This window comes from Anomaloglossus baeobatrachus, chromosome 5 (assembly GCF_048569485.1).
Source record: "Anomaloglossus baeobatrachus isolate aAnoBae1 chromosome 5, aAnoBae1.hap1, whole genome shotgun sequence".
Classification (NCBI taxonomy): Eukaryota; Metazoa; Chordata; class Amphibia; order Anura; family Aromobatidae; genus Anomaloglossus; species Anomaloglossus baeobatrachus.
The window spans coordinates 286,581,330-286,594,359 of NC_134357.1; the positions used below are offsets into that span (position 1 = coordinate 286,581,330).

General features: G+C 41.2%; 23 non-coding genes across 23 annotated transcripts; all 23 read left to right on the forward strand.

The window, feature by feature from the left end:
* Positions 1-271: 271 nt before the first annotated feature.
* TRNAL-UAG (transfer RNA leucine (anticodon UAG)) lies at positions 272-353 on the forward strand. The gene has a single exon. It is a non-coding gene; the product is annotated as a tRNA-Leu (tRNA).
* A 445-nt stretch (positions 354-798) lies between these two features.
* TRNAL-AAG (transfer RNA leucine (anticodon AAG)) lies at positions 799-880 on the forward strand. Its single transcript has one exon. It is a non-coding gene; the product is annotated as a tRNA-Leu (tRNA).
* Positions 881-1,365: 485 nt separating this feature from the next.
* Positions 1,366-1,447, forward strand: TRNAL-UAG (transfer RNA leucine (anticodon UAG)). The gene has a single exon. It is a non-coding gene; the product is annotated as a tRNA-Leu (tRNA).
* Positions 1,448-1,892: 445 nt separating this feature from the next.
* On the forward strand, positions 1,893-1,974 carry TRNAL-AAG (transfer RNA leucine (anticodon AAG)). The gene has a single exon. It is a non-coding gene; the product is annotated as a tRNA-Leu (tRNA).
* Positions 1,975-2,459: 485 nt separating this feature from the next.
* On the forward strand, positions 2,460-2,541 carry TRNAL-UAG (transfer RNA leucine (anticodon UAG)). Its single transcript has one exon. It is a non-coding gene; the product is annotated as a tRNA-Leu (tRNA).
* A 445-nt stretch (positions 2,542-2,986) lies between these two features.
* On the forward strand, positions 2,987-3,068 carry TRNAL-AAG (transfer RNA leucine (anticodon AAG)). Its single transcript has one exon. It is a non-coding gene; the product is annotated as a tRNA-Leu (tRNA).
* A 485-nt stretch (positions 3,069-3,553) lies between these two features.
* On the forward strand, positions 3,554-3,635 carry TRNAL-UAG (transfer RNA leucine (anticodon UAG)). The gene has a single exon. It is a non-coding gene; the product is annotated as a tRNA-Leu (tRNA).
* A 445-nt stretch (positions 3,636-4,080) lies between these two features.
* Positions 4,081-4,162, forward strand: TRNAL-AAG (transfer RNA leucine (anticodon AAG)). The gene has a single exon. It is a non-coding gene; the product is annotated as a tRNA-Leu (tRNA).
* Positions 4,163-4,647: 485 nt separating this feature from the next.
* TRNAL-UAG (transfer RNA leucine (anticodon UAG)) lies at positions 4,648-4,729 on the forward strand. Its single transcript has one exon. It is a non-coding gene; the product is annotated as a tRNA-Leu (tRNA).
* A 445-nt stretch (positions 4,730-5,174) lies between these two features.
* TRNAL-AAG (transfer RNA leucine (anticodon AAG)) lies at positions 5,175-5,256 on the forward strand. Its single transcript has one exon. It is a non-coding gene; the product is annotated as a tRNA-Leu (tRNA).
* A 485-nt stretch (positions 5,257-5,741) lies between these two features.
* Positions 5,742-5,823, forward strand: TRNAL-UAG (transfer RNA leucine (anticodon UAG)). Its single transcript has one exon. It is a non-coding gene; the product is annotated as a tRNA-Leu (tRNA).
* Positions 5,824-6,268: 445 nt separating this feature from the next.
* TRNAL-AAG (transfer RNA leucine (anticodon AAG)) lies at positions 6,269-6,350 on the forward strand. Its single transcript has one exon. It is a non-coding gene; the product is annotated as a tRNA-Leu (tRNA).
* A 1,012-nt stretch (positions 6,351-7,362) lies between these two features.
* TRNAL-AAG (transfer RNA leucine (anticodon AAG)) lies at positions 7,363-7,444 on the forward strand. The gene has a single exon. It is a non-coding gene; the product is annotated as a tRNA-Leu (tRNA).
* Positions 7,445-7,929: 485 nt separating this feature from the next.
* TRNAL-UAG (transfer RNA leucine (anticodon UAG)) lies at positions 7,930-8,011 on the forward strand. Its single transcript has one exon. It is a non-coding gene; the product is annotated as a tRNA-Leu (tRNA).
* A 445-nt stretch (positions 8,012-8,456) lies between these two features.
* On the forward strand, positions 8,457-8,538 carry TRNAL-AAG (transfer RNA leucine (anticodon AAG)). Its single transcript has one exon. It is a non-coding gene; the product is annotated as a tRNA-Leu (tRNA).
* A 485-nt stretch (positions 8,539-9,023) lies between these two features.
* Positions 9,024-9,105, forward strand: TRNAL-UAG (transfer RNA leucine (anticodon UAG)). The gene has a single exon. It is a non-coding gene; the product is annotated as a tRNA-Leu (tRNA).
* A 445-nt stretch (positions 9,106-9,550) lies between these two features.
* TRNAL-AAG (transfer RNA leucine (anticodon AAG)) lies at positions 9,551-9,632 on the forward strand. Its single transcript has one exon. It is a non-coding gene; the product is annotated as a tRNA-Leu (tRNA).
* Positions 9,633-10,117: 485 nt separating this feature from the next.
* TRNAL-UAG (transfer RNA leucine (anticodon UAG)) lies at positions 10,118-10,199 on the forward strand. The gene has a single exon. It is a non-coding gene; the product is annotated as a tRNA-Leu (tRNA).
* A 445-nt stretch (positions 10,200-10,644) lies between these two features.
* Positions 10,645-10,726, forward strand: TRNAL-AAG (transfer RNA leucine (anticodon AAG)). The gene has a single exon. It is a non-coding gene; the product is annotated as a tRNA-Leu (tRNA).
* Positions 10,727-11,211: 485 nt separating this feature from the next.
* Positions 11,212-11,293, forward strand: TRNAL-UAG (transfer RNA leucine (anticodon UAG)). The gene has a single exon. It is a non-coding gene; the product is annotated as a tRNA-Leu (tRNA).
* Positions 11,294-11,738: 445 nt separating this feature from the next.
* TRNAL-AAG (transfer RNA leucine (anticodon AAG)) lies at positions 11,739-11,820 on the forward strand. The gene has a single exon. It is a non-coding gene; the product is annotated as a tRNA-Leu (tRNA).
* A 485-nt stretch (positions 11,821-12,305) lies between these two features.
* TRNAL-UAG (transfer RNA leucine (anticodon UAG)) lies at positions 12,306-12,387 on the forward strand. Its single transcript has one exon. It is a non-coding gene; the product is annotated as a tRNA-Leu (tRNA).
* A 445-nt stretch (positions 12,388-12,832) lies between these two features.
* On the forward strand, positions 12,833-12,914 carry TRNAL-AAG (transfer RNA leucine (anticodon AAG)). Its single transcript has one exon. It is a non-coding gene; the product is annotated as a tRNA-Leu (tRNA).
* The last annotated feature ends 116 nt before the right edge of the window (positions 12,915-13,030 follow it).

Sequence of the window (13,030 nt, forward strand, 5' to 3'; positions counted from 1 at the left end):
GCTTGAATCCCTCTGCTGCCACCTCCACTACCTCTGAGGTTTTCAAATTCTTATCTCATGTAGCTTAATGATTTGCTTACTTTTAAATGAGCTTATCCTTTAATCTTTTCATATGATACTTGTACATTTTGATGTTTAGGAAAAGACAATTCTCAGAATTATTGCTTTGTCCTGTTGGAGAGAGATATGCCCGTTAGCACACATACACTACTTTAAAATAAAATCAGCTATACTTCCCTTACTCCAAGGACATTTTATCGCTTTTCACCCAGGTAGCATGGCCGAGCGGTCTAAGGCGCTGGATTTAGGCTCCAGTCTCTTTGGAGGCGTGGGTTCAAATCCCACTGCTGCCAGCTTTTAGTGTTGGGCAAAGAACAATCTTGTGACGATTAGCAAATTAGGTAAATCAGTGAGTTTTCAGAAATACCTTGACTGTGTCAGTATGGAATCGAGGAAGCATTTGCAGCAACATGGTTCGTGGGGTCTAGATGTGCTGGTTTAAGGTTGCAGTCTCTTTGGGTGTGTGGGTTTGAATCCCGCTGGTGCCACTCTTACTACCTCGGAGGTTTTCAAATTCTTATCTCATGTAGCGTAATGATTTGCTTACTTTTTACTGAGCTTATCCTTTAATCTTTTCATATGATACTTGTATATTTTGATGTTTAGGAAAAGACAATTCTCAGAATTATTGCTTTGTCTTTTTGGAGAGTGATATGCCCATTACCACACATACACTACTTTAAAATGAAATCAGCTATACTTGCCTTACTCCAAGGAAGTTGACACGGCTGTCATCCAGGTAGCATGGCCGAGCGGTCTAAGGCGCTGGATTAAGGCTCCAGTCTCTTTGGAGGCGTGGGTTCAAATCCCACTGCTGCCAGCTTTTGCAGTCAGGAAGTTCATGAAAAGTCGAATTTAATAGTAGATTGGGTTGTGCAAAGAACAATCTTGTGATGATGATCAAATTAGGTAAATCAGTGAGTTTTCAGAAATACCTGAACAGTTTTGCTATTTAATGGAGCAAGCATTTGCAGTGTCATGGTCGTGGAGTCTAGATGTGCTGGATTAAGGCTGCAGTCTCTTTGGGTGTGTGGGCTTGAATCCCTCTGCTGCCACCTCCACTACCTCTGAGGTTTTCAAATTCTTATCTCATGTAGCTTAATGATTTGCTTACTTTTAAATGAGCTTATCCTTTAATCTTTTCATATGATACTTGTACATTTTGATGTTTAGGAAAAGACAATTCTCAGAATTATTGCTTTGTCCTGTTGGAGAGAGATATGCCCGTTAGCACACATACACTACTTTAAAATAAAATCAGCTATACTTCCCTTACTCCAAGGACATTTTATCGCTTTTCACCCAGGTAGCATGGCCGAGCGGTCTAAGGCGCTGGATTTAGGCTCCAGTCTCTTTGGAGGCGTGGGTTCAAATCCCACTGCTGCCAGCTTTTAGTGTTGGGCAAAGAACAATCTTGTGACGATTAGCAAATTAGGTAAATCAGTGAGTTTTCAGAAATACCTTGACTGTGTCAGTATGGAATCGAGGAAGCATTTGCAGCAACATGGTTCGTGGGGTCTAGATGTGCTGGTTTAAGGTTGCAGTCTCTTTGGGTGTGTGGGTTTGAATCCCGCTGGTGCCACTCTTACTACCTCGGAGGTTTTCAAATTCTTATCTCATGTAGCCTAATGATTTGCTTACTTTTTACTGAGCTTATCCTTTAATCTTTTCATATGATACTTGTATATTTTGATGTTTAGGAAAAGACAATTCTCAGAATTATTGCTTTGTCTTTTTGGAGAGTGATATGCCCATTACCACACATACACTACTTTAAAATGAAATCAGCTATACTTGCCTTACTCCAAGGAAGTTGACACGGCTGTCATCCAGGTAGCATGGCCGAGCGGTCTAAGGCGCTGGATTAAGGCTCCAGTCTCTTTGGAGGCGTGGGTTCAAATCCCACTGCTGCCAGCTTTTGCAGTCAGGAAGTTCATGAAAAGTCGAATTTAATAGTAGATTGGGTTGTGCAAAGAACAATCTTGTGATGATGATCAAATTAGGTAAATCAGTGAGTTTTCAGAAATACCTGAACAGTTTTGCTATTTAATGGAGCAAGCATTTGCAGTGTCATGGTCGTGGAGTCTAGATGTGCTGGATTAAGGCTGCAGTCTCTTTGGGTGTGTGGGCTTGAATCCCTCTGCTGCCACCTCCACTACCTCTGAGGTTTTCAAATTCTTATCTCATGTAGCTTAATGATTTGCTTACTTTTAAATGAGCTTATCCTTTAATCTTTTCATATGATACTTGTACATTTTGATGTTTAGGAAAAGACAATTCTCAGAATTATTGCTTTGTCCTGTTGGAGAGAGATATGCCCGTTAGCACACATACACTACTTTAAAATAAAATCAGCTATACTTCCCTTACTCCAAGGACATTTTATCGCTTTTCACCCAGGTAGCATGGCCGAGCGGTCTAAGGCGCTGGATTTAGGCTCCAGTCTCTTTGGAGGCGTGGGTTCAAATCCCACTGCTGCCAGCTTTTAGTGTTGGGCAAAGAACAATCTTGTGACGATTAGCAAATTAGGTAAATCAGTGAGTTTTCAGAAATACCTTGACTGTGTCAGTATGGAATCGAGGAAGCATTTGCAGCAACATGGTTCGTGGGGTCTAGATGTGCTGGTTTAAGGTTGCAGTCTCTTTGGGTGTGTGGGTTTGAATCCCGCTGGTGCCACTCTTACTACCTCGGAGGTTTTCAAATTCTTATCTCATGTAGCGTAATGATTTGCTTACTTTTTACTGAGCTTATCCTTTAATCTTTTCATATGATACTTGTATATTTTGATGTTTAGGAAAAGACAATTCTCAGAATTATTGCTTTGTCTTTTTGGAGAGTGATATGCCCATTACCACACATACACTACTTTAAAATGAAATCAGCTATACTTGCCTTACTCCAAGGAAGTTGACACGGCTGTCATCCAGGTAGCATGGCCGAGCGGTCTAAGGCGCTGGATTAAGGCTCCAGTCTCTTTGGAGGCGTGGGTTCAAATCCCACTGCTGCCAGCTTTTGCAGTCAGGAAGTTCATGAAAAGTCGAATTTAATAGTAGATTGGGTTGTGCAAAGAACAATCTTGTGATGATGATCAAATTAGGTAAATCAGTGAGTTTTCAGAAATACCTGAACAGTTTTGCTATTTAATGGAGCAAGCATTTGCAGTGTCATGGTCGTGGAGTCTAGATGTGCTGGATTAAGGCTGCAGTCTCTTTGGGTGTGTGGGCTTGAATCCCTCTGCTGCCACCTCCACTACCTCTGAGGTTTTCAAATTCTTATCTCATGTAGCTTAATGATTTGCTTACTTTTAAATGAGCTTATCCTTTAATCTTTTCATATGATACTTGTACATTTTGATGTTTAGGAAAAGACAATTCTCAGAATTATTGCTTTGTCCTGTTGGAGAGAGATATGCCCGTTAGCACACATACACTACTTTAAAATAAAATCAGCTATACTTCCCTTACTCCAAGGACATTTTATCGCTTTTCACCCAGGTAGCATGGCCGAGCGGTCTAAGGCGCTGGATTTAGGCTCCAGTCTCTTTGGAGGCGTGGGTTCAAATCCCACTGCTGCCAGCTTTTAGTGTTGGGCAAAGAACAATCTTGTGACGATTAGCAAATTAGGTAAATCAGTGAGTTTTCAGAAATACCTTGACTGTGTCAGTATGGAATCGAGGAAGCATTTGCAGCAACATGGTTCGTGGGGTCTAGATGTGCTGGTTTAAGGTTGCAGTCTCTTTGGGTGTGTGGGTTTGAATCCCGCTGGTGCCACTCTTACTACCTCGGAGGTTTTCAAATTCTTATCTCATGTAGCGTAATGATTTGCTTACTTTTTACTGAGCTTATCCTTTAATCTTTTCATATGATACTTGTATATTTTGATGTTTAGGAAAAGACAATTCTCAGAATTATTGCTTTGTCTTTTTGGAGAGTGATATGCCCATTACCACACATACACTACTTTAAAATGAAATCAGCTATACTTGCCTTACTCCAAGGAAGTTGACACGGCTGTCATCCAGGTAGCATGGCCGAGCGGTCTAAGGCGCTGGATTAAGGCTCCAGTCTCTTTGGAGGCGTGGGTTCAAATCCCACTGCTGCCAGCTTTTGCAGTCAGGAAGTTCATGAAAAGTCGAATTTAATAGTAGATTGGGTTGTGCAAAGAACAATCTTGTGATGATGATCAAATTAGGTAAATCAGTGAGTTTTCAGAAATACCTGAACAGTTTTGCTATTTAATGGAGCAAGCATTTGCAGTGTCATGGTCGTGGAGTCTAGATGTGCTGGATTAAGGCTGCAGTCTCTTTGGGTGTGTGGGCTTGAATCCCTCTGCTGCCACCTCCACTACCTCTGAGGTTTTCAAATTCTTATCTCATGTAGCTTAATGATTTGCTTACTTTTAAATGAGCTTATCCTTTAATCTTTTCATATGATACTTGTACATTTTGATGTTTAGGAAAAGACAATTCTCAGAATTATTGCTTTGTCCTGTTGGAGAGAGATATGCCCGTTAGCACACATACACTACTTTAAAATAAAATCAGCTATACTTCCCTTACTCCAAGGACATTTTATCGCTTTTCACCCAGGTAGCATGGCCGAGCGGTCTAAGGCGCTGGATTTAGGCTCCAGTCTCTTTGGAGGCGTGGGTTCAAATCCCACTGCTGCCAGCTTTTAGTGTTGGGCAAAGAACAATCTTGTGACGATTAGCAAATTAGGTAAATCAGTGAGTTTTCAGAAATACCTTGACTGTGTCAGTATGGAATCGAGGAAGCATTTGCAGCAACATGGTTCGTGGGGTCTAGATGTGCTGGTTTAAGGTTGCAGTCTCTTTGGGTGTGTGGGTTTGAATCCCGCTGGTGCCACTCTTACTACCTCGGAGGTTTTCAAATTCTTATCTCATGTAGCGTAATGATTTGCTTACTTTTTACTGAGCTTATCCTTTAATCTTTTCATATGATACTTGTATATTTTGATGTTTAGGAAAAGACAATTCTCAGAATTATTGCTTTGTCTTTTTGGAGAGTGATATGCCCATTACCACACATACACTACTTTAAAATGAAATCAGCTATACTTGCCTTACTCCAAGGAAGTTGACACGGCTGTCATCCAGGTAGCATGGCCGAGCGGTCTAAGGCGCTGGATTAAGGCTCCAGTCTCTTTGGAGGCGTGGGTTCAAATCCCACTGCTGCCAGCTTTTGCAGTCAGGAAGTTCATGAAAAGTCGAATTTAATAGTAGATTGGGTTGTGCAAAGAACAATCTTGTGATGATGATCAAATTAGGTAAATCAGTGAGTTTTCAGAAATACCTGAACAGTTTTGCTATTTAATGGAGCAAGCATTTGCAGTGTCATGGTCGTGGAGTCTAGATGTGCTGGATTAAGGCTGCAGTCTCTTTGGGTGTGTGGGCTTGAATCCCTCTGCTGCCACCTCCACTACCTCTGAGGTTTTCAAATTCTTATCTCATGTAGCTTAATGATTTGCTTACTTTTAAATGAGCTTATCCTTTAATCTTTTCATATGATACTTGTACATTTTGATGTTTAGGAAAAGACAATTCTCAGAATTATTGCTTTGTCCTGTTGGAGAGAGATATGCCCGTTAGCACACATACACTACTTTAAAATAAAATCAGCTATACTTCCCTTACTCCAAGGACATTTTATCGCTTTTCACCCAGGTAGCATGGCCGAGCGGTCTAAGGCGCTGGATTTAGGCTCCAGTCTCTTTGGAGGCGTGGGTTCAAATCCCACTGCTGCCAGCTTTTAGTGTTGGGCAAAGAACAATCTTGTGACGATTAGCAAATTAGGTAAATCAGTGAGTTTTCAGAAATACCTTGACTGTGTCAGTATGGAATCGAGGAAGCATTTGCAGCAACATGGTTCGTGGGGTCTAGATGTGCTGGTTTAAGGTTGCAGTCTCTTTGGGTGTGTGGGTTTGAATCCCGCTGGTGCCACTCTTACTACCTCGGAGGTTTTCAAATTCTTATCTCATGTAGCGTAATGATTTGCTTACTTTTTACTGAGCTTATCCTTTAATCTTTTCATATGATACTTGTATATTTTGATGTTTAGGAAAAGACAATTCTCAGAATTATTGCTTTGTCTTTTTGGAGAGTGATATGCCCATTACCACACATACACTACTTTAAAATGAAATCAGCTATACTTGCCTTACTCCAAGGAAGTTGACACGGCTGTCATCCAGGTAGCATGGCCGAGCGGTCTAAGGCGCTGGATTAAGGCTCCAGTCTCTTTGGAGGCGTGGGTTCAAATCCCACTGCTGCCAGCTTTTGCAGTCAGGAAGTTCATGAAAAGTCGAATTTAATAGTAGATTGGGTTGTGCAAAGAACAATCTTGTGATGATGATCAAATTAGGTAAATCAGTGAGTTTTCAGAAATACCTGAACAGTTTTGCTATTTAATGGAGCAAGCATTTGCAGTGTCATGGTCGTGGAGTCTAGATGTGCTGGATTAAGGCTGCAGTCTCTTTGGGTGTGTGGGCTTGAATCCCTCTGCTGCCACCTCCACTACCTCTGAGGTTTTCAAATTCTTATCTCATGTAGCTTAATGATTTGCTTACTTTTAAATGAGCTTATCCTTTAATCTTTTCATATGATACTTGTACATTTTGATGTTTAGGAAAAGACAATTCTCAGAATTATTGCTTTGTCCTGTTGGAGAGAGATATGCCCGTTAGCACACATACACTACTTTAAAATAAAATCAGCTATACTTCCCTTACTCCAAGGACATTTTATCGCTTTTCACCCAGGTAGCATGGCCGAGCAGTCTAAGGCGCTGGATTTAGGCTCCAGTCTCTTTGGAGGCGTGGGTTCAAATCCCACTGCTGCCAGCTTTTAGTGTTGGGCAAAGAACAATCTTGTGACGATTAGCAAATTAGGTAAATCAGTGAGTTTTCAGAAATACCTTGACTGTGTCAGTATGGAATCGAGGAAGCATTTGCAGCAACATGGTTCGTGGGGTCTAGATGTGCTGGTTTAAGGTTGCAGTCTCTTTGGGTGTGTGGGTTTGAATCCCGCTGGTGCCACTCTTACTACCTCGGAGGTTTTCAAATTCTTATCTCATGTAGCGTAATGATTTGCTTACTTTTTACTGAGCTTATCCTTTAATCTTTTCATATGATACTTGTATATTTTGATGTTTAGGAAAAGACAATTCTCAGAATTATTGCTTTGTCTTTTTGGAGAGTGATATGCCCATTACCACACATACACTACTTTAAAATGAAATCAGCTATACTTGCCTTACTCCAAGGAAGTTGACACGGCTGTCATCCAGGTAGCATGGCCGAGCGGTCTAAGGCGCTGGATTAAGGCTCCAGTCTCTTTGGAGGCGTGGGTTCAAATCCCACTGCTGCCAGCTTTTGCAGTCAGGAAGTTCATGAAAAGTCGAATTTAATAGTAGATTGGGTTGTGCAAAGAACAATCTTGTGATGATGATCAAATTAGGTAAATCAGTGAGTTTTCAGAAATACCTGAACAGTTTTGCTATTTAATGGAGCAAGCATTTGCAGTGTCATGGTCGTGGAGTCTAGATGTGCTGGATTAAGGCTGCAGTCTCTTTGGGTGTGTGGGCTTGAATCCCTCTGCTGCCACCTCCACTACCTCTGAGGTTTTCAAATTCTTATCTCATGTAGCTTAATGATTTGCTTACTTTTAAATGAGCTTATCCTTTAATCTTTTCATATGATACTTGTACATTTTGATGTTTAGGAAAAGACAATTCTCAGAATTATTGCTTTGTCCTGTTGGAGAGAGATATGCCCGTTAGCACACATACACTACTTTAAAATAAAATCAGCTATACTTCCCTTACTCCAAGGACATTTTATCGCTTTTCACCCAGGTAGCATGGCCGAGCGGTCTAAGGCGCTGGATTTAGGCTCCAGTCTCTTTGGAGGCGTGGGTTCAAATCCCACTGCTGCCAGCTTTTAGTGTTGGGCAAAGAACAATCTTGTGACGATTAGCAAATTAGGTAAATCAGTGAGTTTTCAGAAATACCTTGACTGTGTCAGTATGGAATCGAGGAAGCATTTGCAGCAACATGGTTCGTGGGGTCTAGATGTGCTGGTTTAAGGTTGCAGTCTCTTTGGGTGTGTGGGTTTGAATCCCGCTGGTGCCACTCTTACTACCTCGGAGGTTTTCAAATTCTTATCTCATGTAGCGTAATGATTTGCTTACTTTTTACTGAGCTTATCCTTTAATCTTTTCATATGATACTTGTATATTTTGATGTTTAGGAAAAGACAATTCTCAGAATTATTGCTTTGTCTTTTTGGAGAGTGATATGCCCATTACCACACATACACTACTTTAAAATGAAATCAGCTATACTTGCCTTACTCCAAGGAAGTTGACACGGCTGTCATCCAGGTAGCATGGCCGAGCGGTCTAAGGCGCTGGATTAAGGCTCCAGTCTCTTTGGAGGCGTGGGTTCAAATCCCACTGCTGCCAGCTTTTGCAGTCAGGAAGTTCATGAAAAGTCGAATTTAATAGTAGATTGGGTTGTGCAAAGAACAATCTTGTGATGATGATCAAATTAGGTAAATCAGTGAGTTTTCAGAAATACCTGAACAGTTTTGCTATTTAATGGAGCAAGCATTTGCAGTGTCATGGTCGTGGAGTCTAGATGTGCTGGATTAAGGCTGCAGTCTCTTTGGGTGTGTGGGCTTGAATCCCTCTGCTGCCACCTCCACTACCTCTGAGGTTTTCAAATTCTTATCTCATGTAGCTTAATGATTTGCTTACTTTTAAATGAGCTTATCCTTTAATCTTTTCATATGATACTTGTACATTTTGATGTTTAGGAAAAGACAATTCTCAGAATTATTGCTTTGTCCTGTTGGAGAGAGATATGCCCGTTAGCACACATACACTACTTTAAAATAAAATCAGCTATACTTCCCTTACTCCAAGGACATTTTATCGCTTTTCACCCAGGTAGCATGGCCGAGCGGTCTAAGGCGCTGGATTTAGGCTCCAGTCTCTTTGGAGGCGTGGGTTCAAATCCCACTGCTGCCAGCTTTTAGTGTTGGGCAAAGAACAATCTTGTGACGATTAGCAAATTAGGTAAATCAGTGAGTTTTCAGAAATACCTTGACTGTGTCAGTATGGAATCGAGGAAGCATTTGCAGCAACATGGTTCGTGGGGTCTAGATGTGCTGGTTTAAGGTTGCAGTCTCTTTGGGTGTGTGGGTTTGAATCCCGCTGGTGCCACTCTTACTACCTCGGAGGTTTTCAAATTCTTATCTCATGTAGCGTAATGATTTGCTTACTTTTTACTGAGCTTATCCTTTAATCTTTTCATATGATACTTGTATATTTTGATGTTTAGGAAAAGACAATTCTCAGAATTATTGCTTTGTCTTTTTGGAGAGTGATATGCCCATTACCACACATACACTACTTTAAAATGAAATCAGCTATACTTGCCTTACTCCAAGGAAGTTGACACGGCTGTCATCCAGGTAGCATGGCCGAGCGGTCTAAGGCGCTGGATTAAGGCTCCAGTCTCTTTGGAGGCGTGGGTTCAAATCCCACTGCTGCCAGCTTTTGCAGTCAGGAAGTTCATGAAAAGTCGAATTTAATAGTAGATTGGGTTGTGCAAAGAACAATCTTGTGATGATGATCAAATTAGGTAAATCAGTGAGTTTTCAGAAATACCTGAACAGTTTTGCTATTTAATGGAGCAAGCATTTGCAGTGTCATGGTCGTGGAGTCTAGATGTGCTGGATTAAGGCTGCAGTCTCTTTGGGTGTGTGGGCTTGAATCCCTCTGCTGCCACCTCCACTACCTCTGAGGTTTTCAAATTCTTATCTCATGTAGCTTAATGATTTGCTTACTTTTAAATGAGCTTATCCTTTAATCTTTTCATATGATACTTGTACATTTTGATGTTTAGGAAAAGACAATTCTCAGAATTATTGCTTTGTCCTGTTGGAGAGAGATATGCCCGTTAGCACACATACACTACTTTAAAATAAAATCAGCTATACTTCCCTTACTCCAAGGACATTTTATCGCTTTTCACCCAGGTAGCATGGCCGAGCGGTCTAAGGCGCTGGATTTAGGCTCCAGTCTCTTTGGAGGCGTGGGTTCAAATCCCACTGCTGCCAGCTTTTAGTGTTGGGCAAAGAACAATCTTGTGACGATTAGCAAATTAGGTAAATCAGTGAGTTTTCAGAAATACCTTGACTGTGTCAGTATGGAATCGAGGAAGCATTTGCAGCAACATGGTTCGTGGGGTCTAGATGTGCTGGTTTAAGGTTGCAGTCTCTTTGGGTGTGTGGGTTTGAATCCCGCTGGTGCCACTCTTACTACCTCGGAGGTTTTCAAATTCTTATCTCATGTAGCGTAATGATTTGCTTACTTTTTACTGAGCTTATCCTTTAATCTTTTCATATGATACTTGTATATTTTGATGTTTAGGAAAAGACAATTCTCAGAATTATTGCTTTGTCTTTTTGGAGAGTGATATGCCCATTACCACACATACACTACTTTAAAATGAAATCAGCTATACTTGCCTTACTCCAAGGAAGTTGACACGGCTGTCATCCAGGTAGCATGGCCGAGCGGTCTAAGGCGCTGGATTAAGGCTCCAGTCTCTTTGGAGGCGTGGGTTCAAATCCCACTGCTGCCAGCTTTTGCAGTCAGGAAGTTCATGAAAAGTCGAATTTAATAGTAGATTGGGTTGTGCAAAGAACAATCTTGTGATGATGATCAAATTAGGTAAATCAGTGAGTTTTCAGAAATACCTGAACAGTTTTGCTATTTAATGGAGCAAGCATTTGCAGTGTCATGGTCGTGGAGTCTAGATGTGCTGGATTAAGGCTGCAGTCTCTTTGGGTGTGTGGGCTTGAATCCCTCTGCTGCCACCTCCACTACCTCTGAGGTTTTCAAATTCTTATCTCATGTAGCTTAATGATTTGCTTACTTTTAAATGAGCTTATCCTTTAATCTTTTCATATGATACTTGTACATTTTGATGTTTAGGAAAAGACAATTCTCAGAATTATTGCTTTGTCCTGTTGGAGAGAGATATGCCCGTTAGCACACATACACTACTTTAAAATAAAATCAGCTATACTTCCCTTACTCCAAGGACATTTTATCGCTTTTCACCCAGGTAGCATGGCCGAGCGGTCTAAGGCGCTGGATTTAGGCTCCAGTCTCTTTGGAGGCGTGGGTTCAAATCCCACTGCTGCCAGCTTTTAGTGTTGGGCAAAGAACAATCTTGTGACGATTAGCAAATTAGGTAAATCAGTGAGTTTTCAGAAATACCTTGACTGTGTCAGTATGGAATCGAGGAAGCATTTGCAGCAACATGGTTCGTGGGGTCTAGATGTGCTGGTTTAAGGTTGCAGTCTCTTTGGGTGTGTGGGTTTGAATCCCGCTGGTGCCACTCTTACTACCTCGGAGGTTTTCAAATTCTTATCTCATGTAGCGTAATGATTTGCTTACTTTTTACTGAGCTTATCCTTTAATCTTTTCATATGATACTTGTATATTTTGATGTTTAGGAAAAGACAATTCTCAGAATTATTGCTTTGTCTTTTTGGAGAGTGATATGCCCATTACCACACATACACTACTTTAAAATGAAATCAGCTATACTTGCCTTACTCCAAGGAAGTTGACACGGCTGTCATCCAGGTAGCATGGCCGAGCGGTCTAAGGCGCTGGATTAAGGCTCCAGTCTCTTTGGAGGCGTGGGTTCAAATCCCACTGCTGCCAGCTTTTGCAGTCAGGAAGTTCATGAAAAGTCGAATTTAATAGTAGATTGGGTTGTGCAAAGAACAATCTTGTGATGATGATCAAATTAGGTAAATCAGTGAGTTTTCAGAAATACCTGAACAGTTTTGCTATTTAATGGAGCAAGCATTTGCAGTGTCATGGTCGTGGAGTCTAGATGTGCTGGATTAAGGCTGCAGTCTCTTTGGGTGTGTGGGCTTGAATCCCTCTGCTGCCACCTCCACTACCTCTGAGGTTTTCAAATTCTTATCTCATGTAGCTTAATGATTTGCTTACTTTTAAATGAGCTTATCCTTTAATCTTTTCATATGATACTTGTACATTTTGATGTTTAGGAAAAGACAATTCTCAGAATTATTGCTTTGTCCTGTTGGAGAGAGATATGCCCGTTAGCACACATACACTACTTTAAAATAAAATCAGCTATACTTCCCTTACTCCAAGGACATTTTATCGCTTTTCACCCAGGTAGCATGGCCGAGCGGTCTAAGGCGCTGGATTTAGGCTCCAGTCTCTTTGGAGGCGTGGGTTCAAATCCCACTGCTGCCAGCTTTTAGTGTTGGGCAAAGAACAATCTTGTGACGATTAGCAAATTAGGTAAATCAGTGAGTTTTCAGAAATACCTTGACTGTGTCAGTATGGAATCGAGGAAGCATTTGCAGCAACATGGTTCGTGGGGTCTAGATGTGCTGGTTTAAGGTTGCAGTCTCTTTGGGTGTGTGGGTTTGAATCCCGCTGGTGCCACTCTTACTACCTCGGAGGTTTTCAAATTCTTATCTCATGTAGCGTAATGATTTGCTTACTTTTTACTGAGCTTATCCTTTAATCTTTTCATATGATACTTGTATATTTTGATGTTTAGGAAAAGACAATTCTCAGAATTATTGCTTTGTCTTTTTGGAGAGTGATATGCCCATTACCACACATACACTACTTTAAAATGAAATCAGCTATACTTGCCTTACTCCAAGGAAGTTGACACGGCTGTCATCCAGGTAGCATGGCCGAGCGGTCTAAGGCGCTGGATTAAGGCTCCAGTCTCTTTGGAGGCGTGGGTTCAAATCCCACTGCTGCCAGCTTTTGCAGTCAGGAAGTTCATGAAAAGTCGAATTTAATAGTAGATTGGGTTGTGCAAAGAACAATCTTGTGATGATGATCAAATTAGGTAAATCAGTGAGTTTTCAGAAATACC